This window comes from Hyaena hyaena, unplaced genomic scaffold (assembly GCF_003009895.1).
Source record: "Hyaena hyaena isolate Hyena2069 unplaced genomic scaffold, ASM300989v1 scaffold_474, whole genome shotgun sequence".
NCBI lineage: Eukaryota > Metazoa > Chordata > Mammalia > Carnivora > Hyaenidae > Hyaena > Hyaena hyaena.
This window is the reverse complement of record NW_024081104.1, coordinates 1253314-1264030: the sequence shown is the minus strand read 5'-3', so window position 1 is coordinate 1264030 and position 10717 is coordinate 1253314. Positions and strand designations below refer to the sequence as shown.

The 10717-nt window shown below is 48.5% G+C and overlaps 1 protein-coding gene across 2 annotated transcripts in view; it reads left to right on the top strand.

The window, feature by feature from the left end:
• The first annotated feature begins 676 nt into the window (after positions 1-676).
• The window catches only part of ARHGAP39 (Rho GTPase activating protein 39), a 115300-nt gene continuing 105259 nt past the window's right edge, over positions 677-10717 (top strand). For both annotated transcript variants that reach the window (XM_039254052.1, XM_039254051.1), the window contains exon 1: positions 677-724. The gene's annotated coding sequence lies outside the window, so the exon portion shown is untranslated. The remainder of the gene's footprint in view (positions 725-10717) is intronic.

The window sequence follows — 10717 nt, the reverse complement described above, 5'->3', positions numbered from 1 at the left end:
TTATGAGAGAGACTACGAGAATGGAGGAGAACCAATATTTTAAGAGATAATGGCTGATAACTTTCCAGAATTCAGGAAAAGTGAAATCTGAGATTCAGGGGGTCCGATATGGTTTCCGGAGGTAAAACCAAATCCACACCGAGACGTCTGAAACGTGAACTGCACCCACCAGCGGGACATGGAGAGTCTCCGGAGCGACCCCCTTGGAAAGGTCGGCCGGGGTGCGGACCGTGGGGCCGCCAGGGGGCTGCGGCGTCTCTCGAGCAGGAGACCGCAGCTCGCGGGGTCGCACCTGCCCGCTCGCCTTGAGGGCGGAGCCCGTACGACCGCGCTCCGGGTTCCCAGCAGGCCGCGCGCACCCTCCGGCCGCATTCCGGCTCCCGGCCGGCCGCACGCCCGCGCACGCGCACCGAGTTCGCGGCGGCGCCCCCTGGCGGCGGGAGCGGGAAGGCGCGGGGGCGGGGCCGGAGGCGGGGGGTTGCGCTGGTGACGGGAGGACGCGCGGCTGCGGCGCACTGGGCCGGCGGCGGCGGCTTCGGCAGCTGCGGCGGCGGCGGCGCAGGACGCGGACCGAGCTGGCTGCTACCGCTCCTGCTCCTGCTCCTGCTCCTGCGGCGGCGGCGGCGGCGGCGGCGGCGGCGGCGGCGGCAGCCGCAAGAGCTCGGGCGCGGCGCGCGGGCCGGGATGAGGGGCTGTGGCGGCGCGGCCCGCGAGCAGCCGGAGGGTGAGAGCGCGGGCGGTGGGCGGCGCGGGCCGGGAAGATGGCGGAGCGGCCGGCGCTGCGGCCCCTGCCCGGCCTCGCAGAGGTCCGGGCCCGCGGCCTCCGAGGGGGCGCACGGGGCTGCAGCCGGGGCGGGGCGGGGAGGGCGCGTGGCTGTGCCGGGGCCGGCTGGGCGGGGGCGCGGGGCGCAAGGGGTCGAGGCCGCGCGGGGGGCAGGGTGTGGGGTGGGTGTGGATGCGCCCGGCCCGAGGGTGGGCGTGAGTGCGAGTGTGCCCGGCCTCAGGATGACCGGGAGTGTGGCCGGCTGAAGGTGAGCGTGAGTGGCCTCGACCGTGGGTGAGTGTGGGTGTGAGTGTGCCCGGCCCGAGGGCGGGCCTGAGCGTGGGGCGTCGGCGTGGTTTGCGGGGCTCAGTCGGGGCGGGGTGCGCGGGGGGTGCTTTGTCCGGGAGCGGGGAGTCGGGCCGTGGCCGCAGGGCTTCGCAGCCCTGGCCTCTGCAGCGCGGCGGGCTGGGGCGCCCCGGGGCGCAGCCCTCCTGGAGCTGGAATTCCCTGGGCTGCTTCCTGGTTGCGGGAGTGGTGTGGGTGGAGGCCGCGGGTCGCGTGCCCAGGGCTGCGAGTGAGCCCGGCTGTGCGTCTTGGGGGTCAGGGTGTCTTTTATTTTAAAACGTGCAGCCGGCTGGGAGGCCGCGGCAGCTGTGGGTGTGTTACATGCTGCTCCCACCAGCAGCTGCTGTGGGCGCTGCGCAACCTTCAACAGCAAAAATGCAGCCCCCCCCCCCCCCCCCCCCCCCCCCCCCGCCCGCCCTCCGTTCGGTGTCGTAGGGTTTAACCAAACCTCCAGTGACCTCTGCGGAAACCTACAGTTGCGAGGCTTCGTGTTCCTCCCGTGGTGCAGACAATGGGAGATTTGTCTTCGCAGCCAGTGAGAGGAATTAAAGCCTGTGGGTCCAGGGTGCCTCTGTAAACAGCAGGTGGTTCCCGGTCAGCGGCTCCCCTTTCACAATGAGCTAGGTGTGTTTCTCCTCCCTGGGGGAGGGAAGGAGATTCGATAGGAGGTGTGACTGTGAGGCCAGGAGACTCATTGCATAAAGCGACCCGGGCGCATACTTGATGACCCTCAAACGCTTGCTTTCTCCGTGAGTGAACAGAGGCCAGTCGGTCCCTCTGCCTGCACTTTGTCTAGTCAGCTGTCTTGCCAAGAGTGGAGAAGAGGGCGGGTTCTGGAGCCAGACTGCCCGCCTTTGAGTCTTGACTCTCCTGTTTACTGGCTTCGTACTCTGCGCCTTTGCTTTCTCATCTGTAAAATGGGAACACCAGTAATATTGACTTCCTAGGGTCAGTTGTGAGGACTCCGTGAGTGAAGACACCAACGCACTGTGACCCGTACATTGTACTGCTGGGAAGTTAGGAGTTGTCACTGCCAACACCTGGTTTCCAGGGCCTTGGCTGCTGGCTCTTCGTCACCGCCTTGGTTTTACACTGACTTGAAGTCTCTGACTCTCTTTTCTTACACAAGCTGGCTGGGGTCATATTTGGAAAAACAAGTCTTTGTAAAGGTAAACAAAGAACAGATCTCATGGACTTAGATAAATCGTTATGTATGAATAAAATGTCAGTTATTATGTATTTATAATGTATAAGTTATAAAAATATTTTTAGAAGAAGAAAGCTGCTAATGAGCCACTCAGTCCTGTAGTACTTACTTATTGCCCTTGGGGATAGGTAGGGTTGCTGTAGACAGAAGTGATATTTAATTCTCTGAGTTAAACCACTGAAGCAATTGTTGTTACACTTCACTGAACAGTGTTATCCTTGTAATAGGAAAGATAATTTATTAACACACTTAAATGACACAAGCCACAGAATGAGAACTTGGAATTACCAATTCTGTAACATTCTGTCTTACTAAGCTGTTGGAAGAAGTGATTTAACTTGCTTCAGAGCAAAGCAGGAAAATTCCTCATTTCCCAAGGAGACAAGTCTCTTTCTCAGATCTAGGGAGAGTATCTTAGACTTACCCTAGAGAACTGCCTCTCATTTCCTTTAAATCTGTGACACTAAGACTTGGGGGGATCTTTCCACTTTAAGTAGAGTCTTTGGACATTTGTGGGGTTTAAGGGTGAGAATGTTTAATGTTCAGAACAAATGGTGATGAAATAGCTTATGTGAGCAAGGTTTAAAATAGTTGAAGATTGGGGCACCTGGGTGGCTCAGTCGGTTGTGCGTCTGACTTCCGCTCAGGTCATGATCTCACGGTTCAGTGGGTTTGAGCCCCGTGTCGGGGTCTGTGCTGACAGCCATCTCAGAGCCTGGAGCCTGCTTCGGATTCTGTGTCTCCCTCTCTCTCTGCCCCTCCCCTGCTCACACTGTCTCTCTGTCTCAAAAATAAATAAAACATGGGGCACCTGGGTGGCTTAGTCGGTTAAGCGTCCAACTTTGGCTCAGGTCATGATCTCACAGTTCGTGGGTTTGAGCCCCGCGTCGGGCTCTATGCTGACAGCTCGGAGCCTGGAGCCTGTTTCGGAGTCTGTGTCTCCCTCTCTCTCTGACCCTCCCCTGCTCACGCTGTCTCTCTCTCTCTCTCTCTGTCTCCTAGAAATAAAAACATAAAAAAATAAATAAAACATAAAATAGTTGAAGATTGAGATAAAAATGCCCATCCTACCTAGACTTTCCTTCTGCATGTGTGCTGGGATGAGCTGTCTCCTCCCCCCACCCCCAAAGGAAACAGAGGGCTGGCTTTGTATTCTGGGTGGTCTCGCCCAGAGTGATGGTGCCAGCCAGACTTGTCCCCTCAGCCTCAGACTTTGCCGCCAGCCTCCAGATGCAGAAGCCCTTTAGGCTTCTCAGACCCTGCATCCTTCTTCACCTTTGGCCTCAGCCCTTTGGGGCTTTGTGACCGTCACCTGGTCGGTTTCTGCCTGGAACAGCTTGGTGTTCCTAGATCTTCCCCAGCCACCACATCTGCAGGTCCTGCTCATCGTACCTTCCCAGTAGTTCCCAAACTGATCCTCCAGGGCCCGTGTGCTTCACATTATGGCTGCCCCTTCTGGGTGGGCTCCCTCTCCTCTGTCTTCCACCATTGCTTAGGTGATGTGTTCAGAGCAGTGTTCTCACCCAGAGGTGGTTTGTCTGGAGAAGTTTTTGGTTGTGCCAGCTTGGGGGCAGGCACTCCTGGCACTGAATGTGTGGAGCCAGCACTGCTGCTGGGCACCCTGCGATGTGCCCGACAGCTCCGCGGTCAGAGTGCCAGGCTGTGCTCCTCCCTGGCCTCACGTGCCTCTCACGCTGCTCTTTCCTGTGTGCCCCGACTCCCACTCTGCTCTCCAGTGACACCAGGCAGTGCTATAAGGCCAAGACCTATTCCACGTTCCCTCCTCTCCTGCAACAAGCAAAGCTTGAGTGGCCCCTTCATCTCCATTGGCCCTCAGTGGGGCTTGCCCCAGCAGGGGCCTGTCTATATCCCCCCCCCCCCTCCCCCCCCCCCCCCCCCCCCCCGTCCCCCCACTTAGCACATCAGGCTCTCCTTGCGCATCCCATGGTGCTCAGAGCCATGCCTTTGGTCACTGCACAGATGAGAGTTGTCTCCCCTCTCTGCACTGGGAGGTCTTTGAGGGCAAGAGATGTCTGTGTTCTCTGTCTCTTTGTAACATTTTCTAGGTGCATTGATATCAGTAAAGATGGTGGGTTTGGGCAGGATTCACCCTGAAGGAGGACTAACTCCTTTATTCGTTTCCTCCATGTTGGCTGCTTACAACTACCTTGCTTTCTTAAGTATACTTTTGAAAATTTATTTATTTATTTTTAAAATTTCTTTTAATGTTTTATTTATTTTTGAGAGAGAGAGAGGCAGTGTGAGCAGGGGAGGGACAGAAAGAAAGGGAGACACAGAATCCGAAGACAGGCTCCAGTCTCTGAGCTGTGAGCACAGAGCCCGACGTGGGGCTCGAACCCACAAACCATGAGATCATGACCTGAGTTGAAGTCGGACACTTAACCGACTGAGCCACCCAGGTGCCCCCAAAATTTATTTATTTTTAAATTTACATCTAAGTTGGCATATAGTGCAACAATGATTTCAGGAGTAGATTCCTTAATGCCACTCACCCATTTAGCCCATCCTCCCTCCAGCAACCCTCTGTTTGTTCTCTGTATTTAAGAGTCTCTTATATTTTGTCTCCCTCCCTGTTTTTATATTCTTTTTGCTTCTCTTCCCTTATGTTCATCTGTTTTGTGTCTTAAAGTCTTTATGTGAGTGATGTCATATATTTGTCTTTCTCTGACTAATACCCTCTAGTCCCATCCACGTAGTTGCAGATGGCAAGATTTCATTCTTTTTGATTGCCAAGCAGTACTCCATTGTATGTATGTATGTATGTATGTATGTGTATATATATATATATATACCACATCTCTGTCCATTCATCCGTCACTGGACATTTGGACTCTTTCCACACTCTGGCTATTGTTAATAGTGCTGTTATAAACATTGGGGGGCATATGCTCCTTCAAAACAGCACACCTGTATCCCTTGGAAATATACCTAGTAGTGCAATTGCTGGGTCGTAGGGTGGTTCTAATTTTAATTTTTTGAGGAGCCTCCATACTGTTTTCCAGAGTGGCTGCACCAGTTTGCATTCCCACCGGCAGCGCAAGAGAGGTCCTCTTTCTCCGCATCCTCGCCCACATCTGTCGTTGCCTGAGTTGTTAATGTCAGCCATTCTGACAGGTGTGAGGTGGTACCTCTTTGTGGCTTTGATTTGTATTTTCCTGATGATGAGTGAGGTTGAGCCTCTTTTCATGTGTTGGTTGGCCATCTGGATGTCTTCTTTGGAGAGGTGTCTATTCATGTCTTTTCCCATTTCTTCATTGGATTCTTTGTTTTTTGGATGTTGAGTTTGATAAATTCTTTATAGATTTTGGACATTAACCTTTTATCTGAGATGTCATTTGCAAATATCTCCTCCCATTCCATCGGTTGCCTTTTAGTTTTGCTGATTGTTTCCTTCACTGGGCAGAAGCTTTTTATTTTGGTGAGGTCCCAATAGTTCATTTTTGCTTTTGTTTCCTTTGCCTCCAGAGACGGGTTGAGTGAGAAGTTGCTGCAGCTGAGGTCAGAGAGGTTTTTGCCTCCTTTCTCCTCGAGGATTTTGATGGCTTCCTGTCTTACATTTAGTTCTTTCATCCATTTTGAGTTTGTTTTTGTGTCTGGTGTAAGAAAGTGGTCTGGGTTCATTCTTCTGCACGTTGCAGTCCAGTGTTCCCAGCACCACTTGCTGAAGACACTGTCTTTATTCCATTGGATAATCTTTCCTGCTTTGTCAAAGATTAGTTGGCCATATGTTTGTGGGTCCATTTCTGGGTTCTCTATTCTGTTCCATTGATGTGAGTATCTGTTTTTGTCCCAGGACCATACTGTGTTGATGACGACAGCTGTGTAATACAGCTTGGAGTCGGGGATTGTGGTGCCTCCAGCTTTGGCCTTCTTTTGCAAGATTGCTTTGGCTCTTCAGGGTCTTTTCTCGTTCCATACAAATTTTAGGATAGTTTGGGGCACCTGGGTGGCTCAGTAGGTTAAGTGTCTGACTTCAGCTCAGGTCATGATCTTGTGGTTCATGGGTTTGAGCCCCGCGTCAGGTTCTGTGCTGACAGCTCAGAGCCTGAAGCCTGCTTTAGATTCTGTGTCTCCCTCTCTGCCCTCCCCAGTTCACTCTCTGTCTCTCTCTTTCAAAAATAAATAAATATTTTAAAAAATTAAAAAGAAATTTAGGATTGTTCTAGCTCTGTGAAGAATGCTGGTGTTATTTTGATAGGGATTGCAGGTATAATTTTTTATTCTCATAGATTATTTTTGTTTCCTAAAAAGTTAAAAAATTTTTTTTTGGAATAGATAATATATTCACATTCACAGTTGGGCACAGTGTCATGGGGTCCTGTTTCTACCCCTGGGAGCCTGATCCTCTGGAGGCACCCACTGTGTCTCATTCCAGGGATACTTTGTAAATATAAAAGCAAATATGTACACTTACTTTCTTTTTCCTACCCTTTTCAAAAAGTTTCTAGGAGCACCTGGGTGGCCTAGTTGGTTAAGCGTCCAACTTCAGCTCAGGTCATGATCTCAGGGTTCGTGGGTTTGAGCCCCGTGTCGGGCTCTGTGCTGACAGCTCAGAGCCTGGAGCTGCTTCGGATTCTCTCTCTCTCTCTCTCTCTCTCTCTCTCTCTCTCTCTCTGTCTCAGAAATAAATAAAACATCAAAAACATTTTTTTTAAAGTTTCTGAACCTTGCCTTTTTAAACTAAATATGTTTGGGAGGTCATCCTGTATCAGTACATTTCCCAGTTCCTTCTTGTTCATGGCTGCATCGTGTTTGGTTTCACGGAGGTGGTGTGATTTATCTAATCTGCTTCTACTGGTGAATATCATATTTTGTGCAGTTATAAGTAAATTTGCAGGTACAGCGTTTGGTAATGTAGGAATGTGCCTGGAGGACCCATCCCTAGAGAGGGCACTTCTTTCTTTAATCACTATTTATTCCATTAGATTGGGTTTTGCTTTTGTTTCTTCATTTAACTGTGCAAACCTTTGGTCATTTGTTTCTCTCAATTCTGTATATCTCAAATAATACAGTATAGTCAGATTAAATGGGTTTCTCAATCGAAAATTGGCTTACTTGTCATGTGTTGTTTTTTTATTAAAAATTTTTTTTAATGTTTTATTTATTTCTGAGAGAGAGAGAGAGGCAGCGTGAACAGGAGAGGGTCAGAGAGAGGAGACACAGAATGGGAAGCAGGCTCCAGGCTCTGAGCTGTCCATCAGCACAGAGCCTGACATGGGGCTCAAACCCACAAACCATGTGATCATGACCTGAGCCGAAGTCGGACACTTACCTGACTGAGCCACCCAGGCGCCCCACTTTTCATGTGTTCTAATGGGTAAGAGTGACTAGGAGAACACTCCCACACAAACACTTCTACATAGATATTCACAGCAGCCTTATTCACAATAGCCAAAAAGTGGAAACAGCCCAAATGTTCATCAACACATGAATGGGTAAACAAGATGTGGTCTCTCCGTGCAATGAAATATTATTTGGCAGGAAATACAAGCTAAGTACTGATTCATACTACAATGTGGATAGATCTTGAAACATTGTGCTAAATGAAATAAACCAGACACATAAGTCCACATATTATATGATTTCATTTGTATGAAATGTCCATCCAGAACAGGCAAATCCATAGATAGAAAGTAGGTTAGTGGTTGCCAGAGTCTGGGGGATTACAGCTAAGAGACATGAGGTTATTTGAGAGGTGATTGTGGTGAAGGCTCTACATGTCTGAATATACTAGTATCAGTATAGTGCATACTTTATTATTATTTTTTAAAAAATTTTAAATGTTTTGATTTATTTTTGAGATTGAGAGTGAACATGAGCAGGGGAGGAGCAGAGAGAGAGAGGGAGACACAAATCTGAAGCAGCTCCAGGTTGTGAGCTGTCAGCACAGAGCCCGATGTGGGGCTCAAACCCACGAACTGTGAGATCATGACCTGAGTCGAGGTTGGATGCTTAACTGACTGAGCCACCCAGGCGCCCCTTAAATGTTTATTTTTGATAGAACACAAGGCAGGAGGCAGGAGAAGAGAGAGAAGGAGACACAGAATCTGAACCAGGCTCCAGGCTCTGAGATGTCCGCACAGAGCCCGATGTGGGGCTCAAACCCAGAGATGATGAGATCATGACCTGAGCTGAAGTCAGTTGCCCAATCGACCGAGCATGTACACTTTAAATATAAATTTTTTTAATGTTTATTTTTGAGAGAGAGAGAATGAGCACATACGCCATCAGGGGAAGGGCAGAGAGAGAAGGAGACAGGATCCCAAGCAGGCTCCACAGTGTCAGCACAGAGCTTGATTTGGGGCTTGAACTCTTGAACTTTGAGATCGTGACCTAAGCCGAAGTCGGAAGCTCAACTGACTGAGCCACCCAGGTGCCCCCAGAATGGGTGAATTGTATGCTATGTGAATTATATCTCAATAAAGCTATTAAAAAGAAGAGAGAGAGAGAGAGAGGATATGAATGAATGAATCCCCAGCCAGGCTCCACACTGTCAGCACAGAGCCTGACCTGGGGCTCTTATCTCATGAACTGAACCATGAGATCATGCCCACATTTTGTTTTTCCATCCATTAGGGACATTTCAGTTGTTTCCACTTTTTGGCTATTATGACTAATGCTCCTGTTTGTATGCATTTGTGAATAAATGTTTGTAAATGTTCAAGAGCCAGTGTTGGGACATATGTTTTCATTTCTTTTGGGTATATACCAAGGAGTAGAATTGCTGCATCTTATAGTAGCTAAAGGGTTATGTTTGAGGAAATGCCCAAGTGGATGCACCAGTTTACATTCCTGCCACCAGTGTATAAAGGTTCCATGGTTTCCACGTGCTCTCCAACACTTGTTACTGTGTGTCTTTTTCATTATAGCTGTCCTAATGGGTGTGAAGTAGTAGCTCATTGTGGTTTTGATTTGCATTTCTCTGGTGGCTAATGATATCAAGTATCTTTTCACGTGCTTATTGCCCATTTTTATTTCAACTTTGGAGAAAAGTCTATTCAGATCCTTTGCTCATTTTCTAATTGGGTTTTTTATCTTTTTGTTACTGTGCTGTAAGTGTTCTATATTCTAGATACAAGCCCTTCATCAGATACGTGATTTGCTAGTGTATTTTCCCAATCTGTGGTTGTCTTTTCACTTTCTTTTTTTTTTTTTTAAATTTTTTTAAAATATTTTTATTTATTTCTAGGAGAGAGAGAGAGAGAGAGAGAGAGAGACAGCGTAAGCAGGAGAGGATCAGAGAGAGAGGGAAACACAGAATCTGAAACAGGCTCCAGGCTCTGAGCTGGCAGTCAGCACAGAGCCCGACGCGGGGCTCGAACCCACGAACCGCGAGATCATGACCTAAGCGAAAGTCAGACGCTTAACCGACTAAGCCACCCAGGCGCCCCGTCTTTTCACTTTCTTAATGGTATTGTTAGCACAGAATTTTTGAATTTAAATTTTGATGAATTCCAAATTACTTTTTATTTTGTTGCTTGTATTTTGGTATTGCAGCTAAGAAACCAATACCTAACCCAAAGTGATGAAGATTTACTCTTATGTTGTCTTCTAAGTTTATGGTTAATTTTTGCATAAGGTGTAAGGTAAGGATTCAACTTCGTTCTATTACATGTGAACATCCAGTTGTCCCAGTACTGTTTGTTAAAAAGACAGTTCATTCTTTCCCTATTGAATCATCTTGGCACCCTTGTTAGAAATCACTTGTGTGTAAATTTGAGGGTTTAATTTCTCGACTCTCAACTCTGTTCCATTGGTCTGTATGTCTGTACTTATCCCAATACCACCCTGTCTTTCTTTTTTTTAATATATATATTTTTTATTTATTTCTGAGAGAGAGAGAGAGACAGCGTGAGCAGGGGAGGGTCAGAGAGAGAGGGAGACGCAGAATCTGAAGCAGGCTCCAGGTTCTGAGCTGTCAGCACAGAGCCTGATGCAGGGCTTGAACCCACGAACCGTGAGATCATGACCTGAGCTGAAGTCAGACTCTTAACCGACTGAGCCACCCAGGTGCCTCTACCCTGTCTTTCTTGATTACTGAAGTTTTATAATAAGTTTTGAAGCCAGAAAGTATAAGTCTTCCACTTCATCTTCCTTTTCAAGGTTTGTTTTTTTCTGAGTCCCTTGAACTTCCATATGAATGTCATGTTTAGCCTGTCAATTTATGCAAAAAAGTAAGCTGAATTTTGATAAGGGTCTGTTGAGTTTGTAGATCAGTTTGGAGTGTTTTGTCATTTTAGCAATGTTAGGATAAACATTCCACAAATGGGATAGCTTACTTGTAGGGGTTCTTTAATTTCTTTCAACAATATTTTATGTGATCAGGGTGGGCGGTGGGGAATAGTGGGTGGTCCAGGTGGACGGTGGGGAGCAGAGGGTGG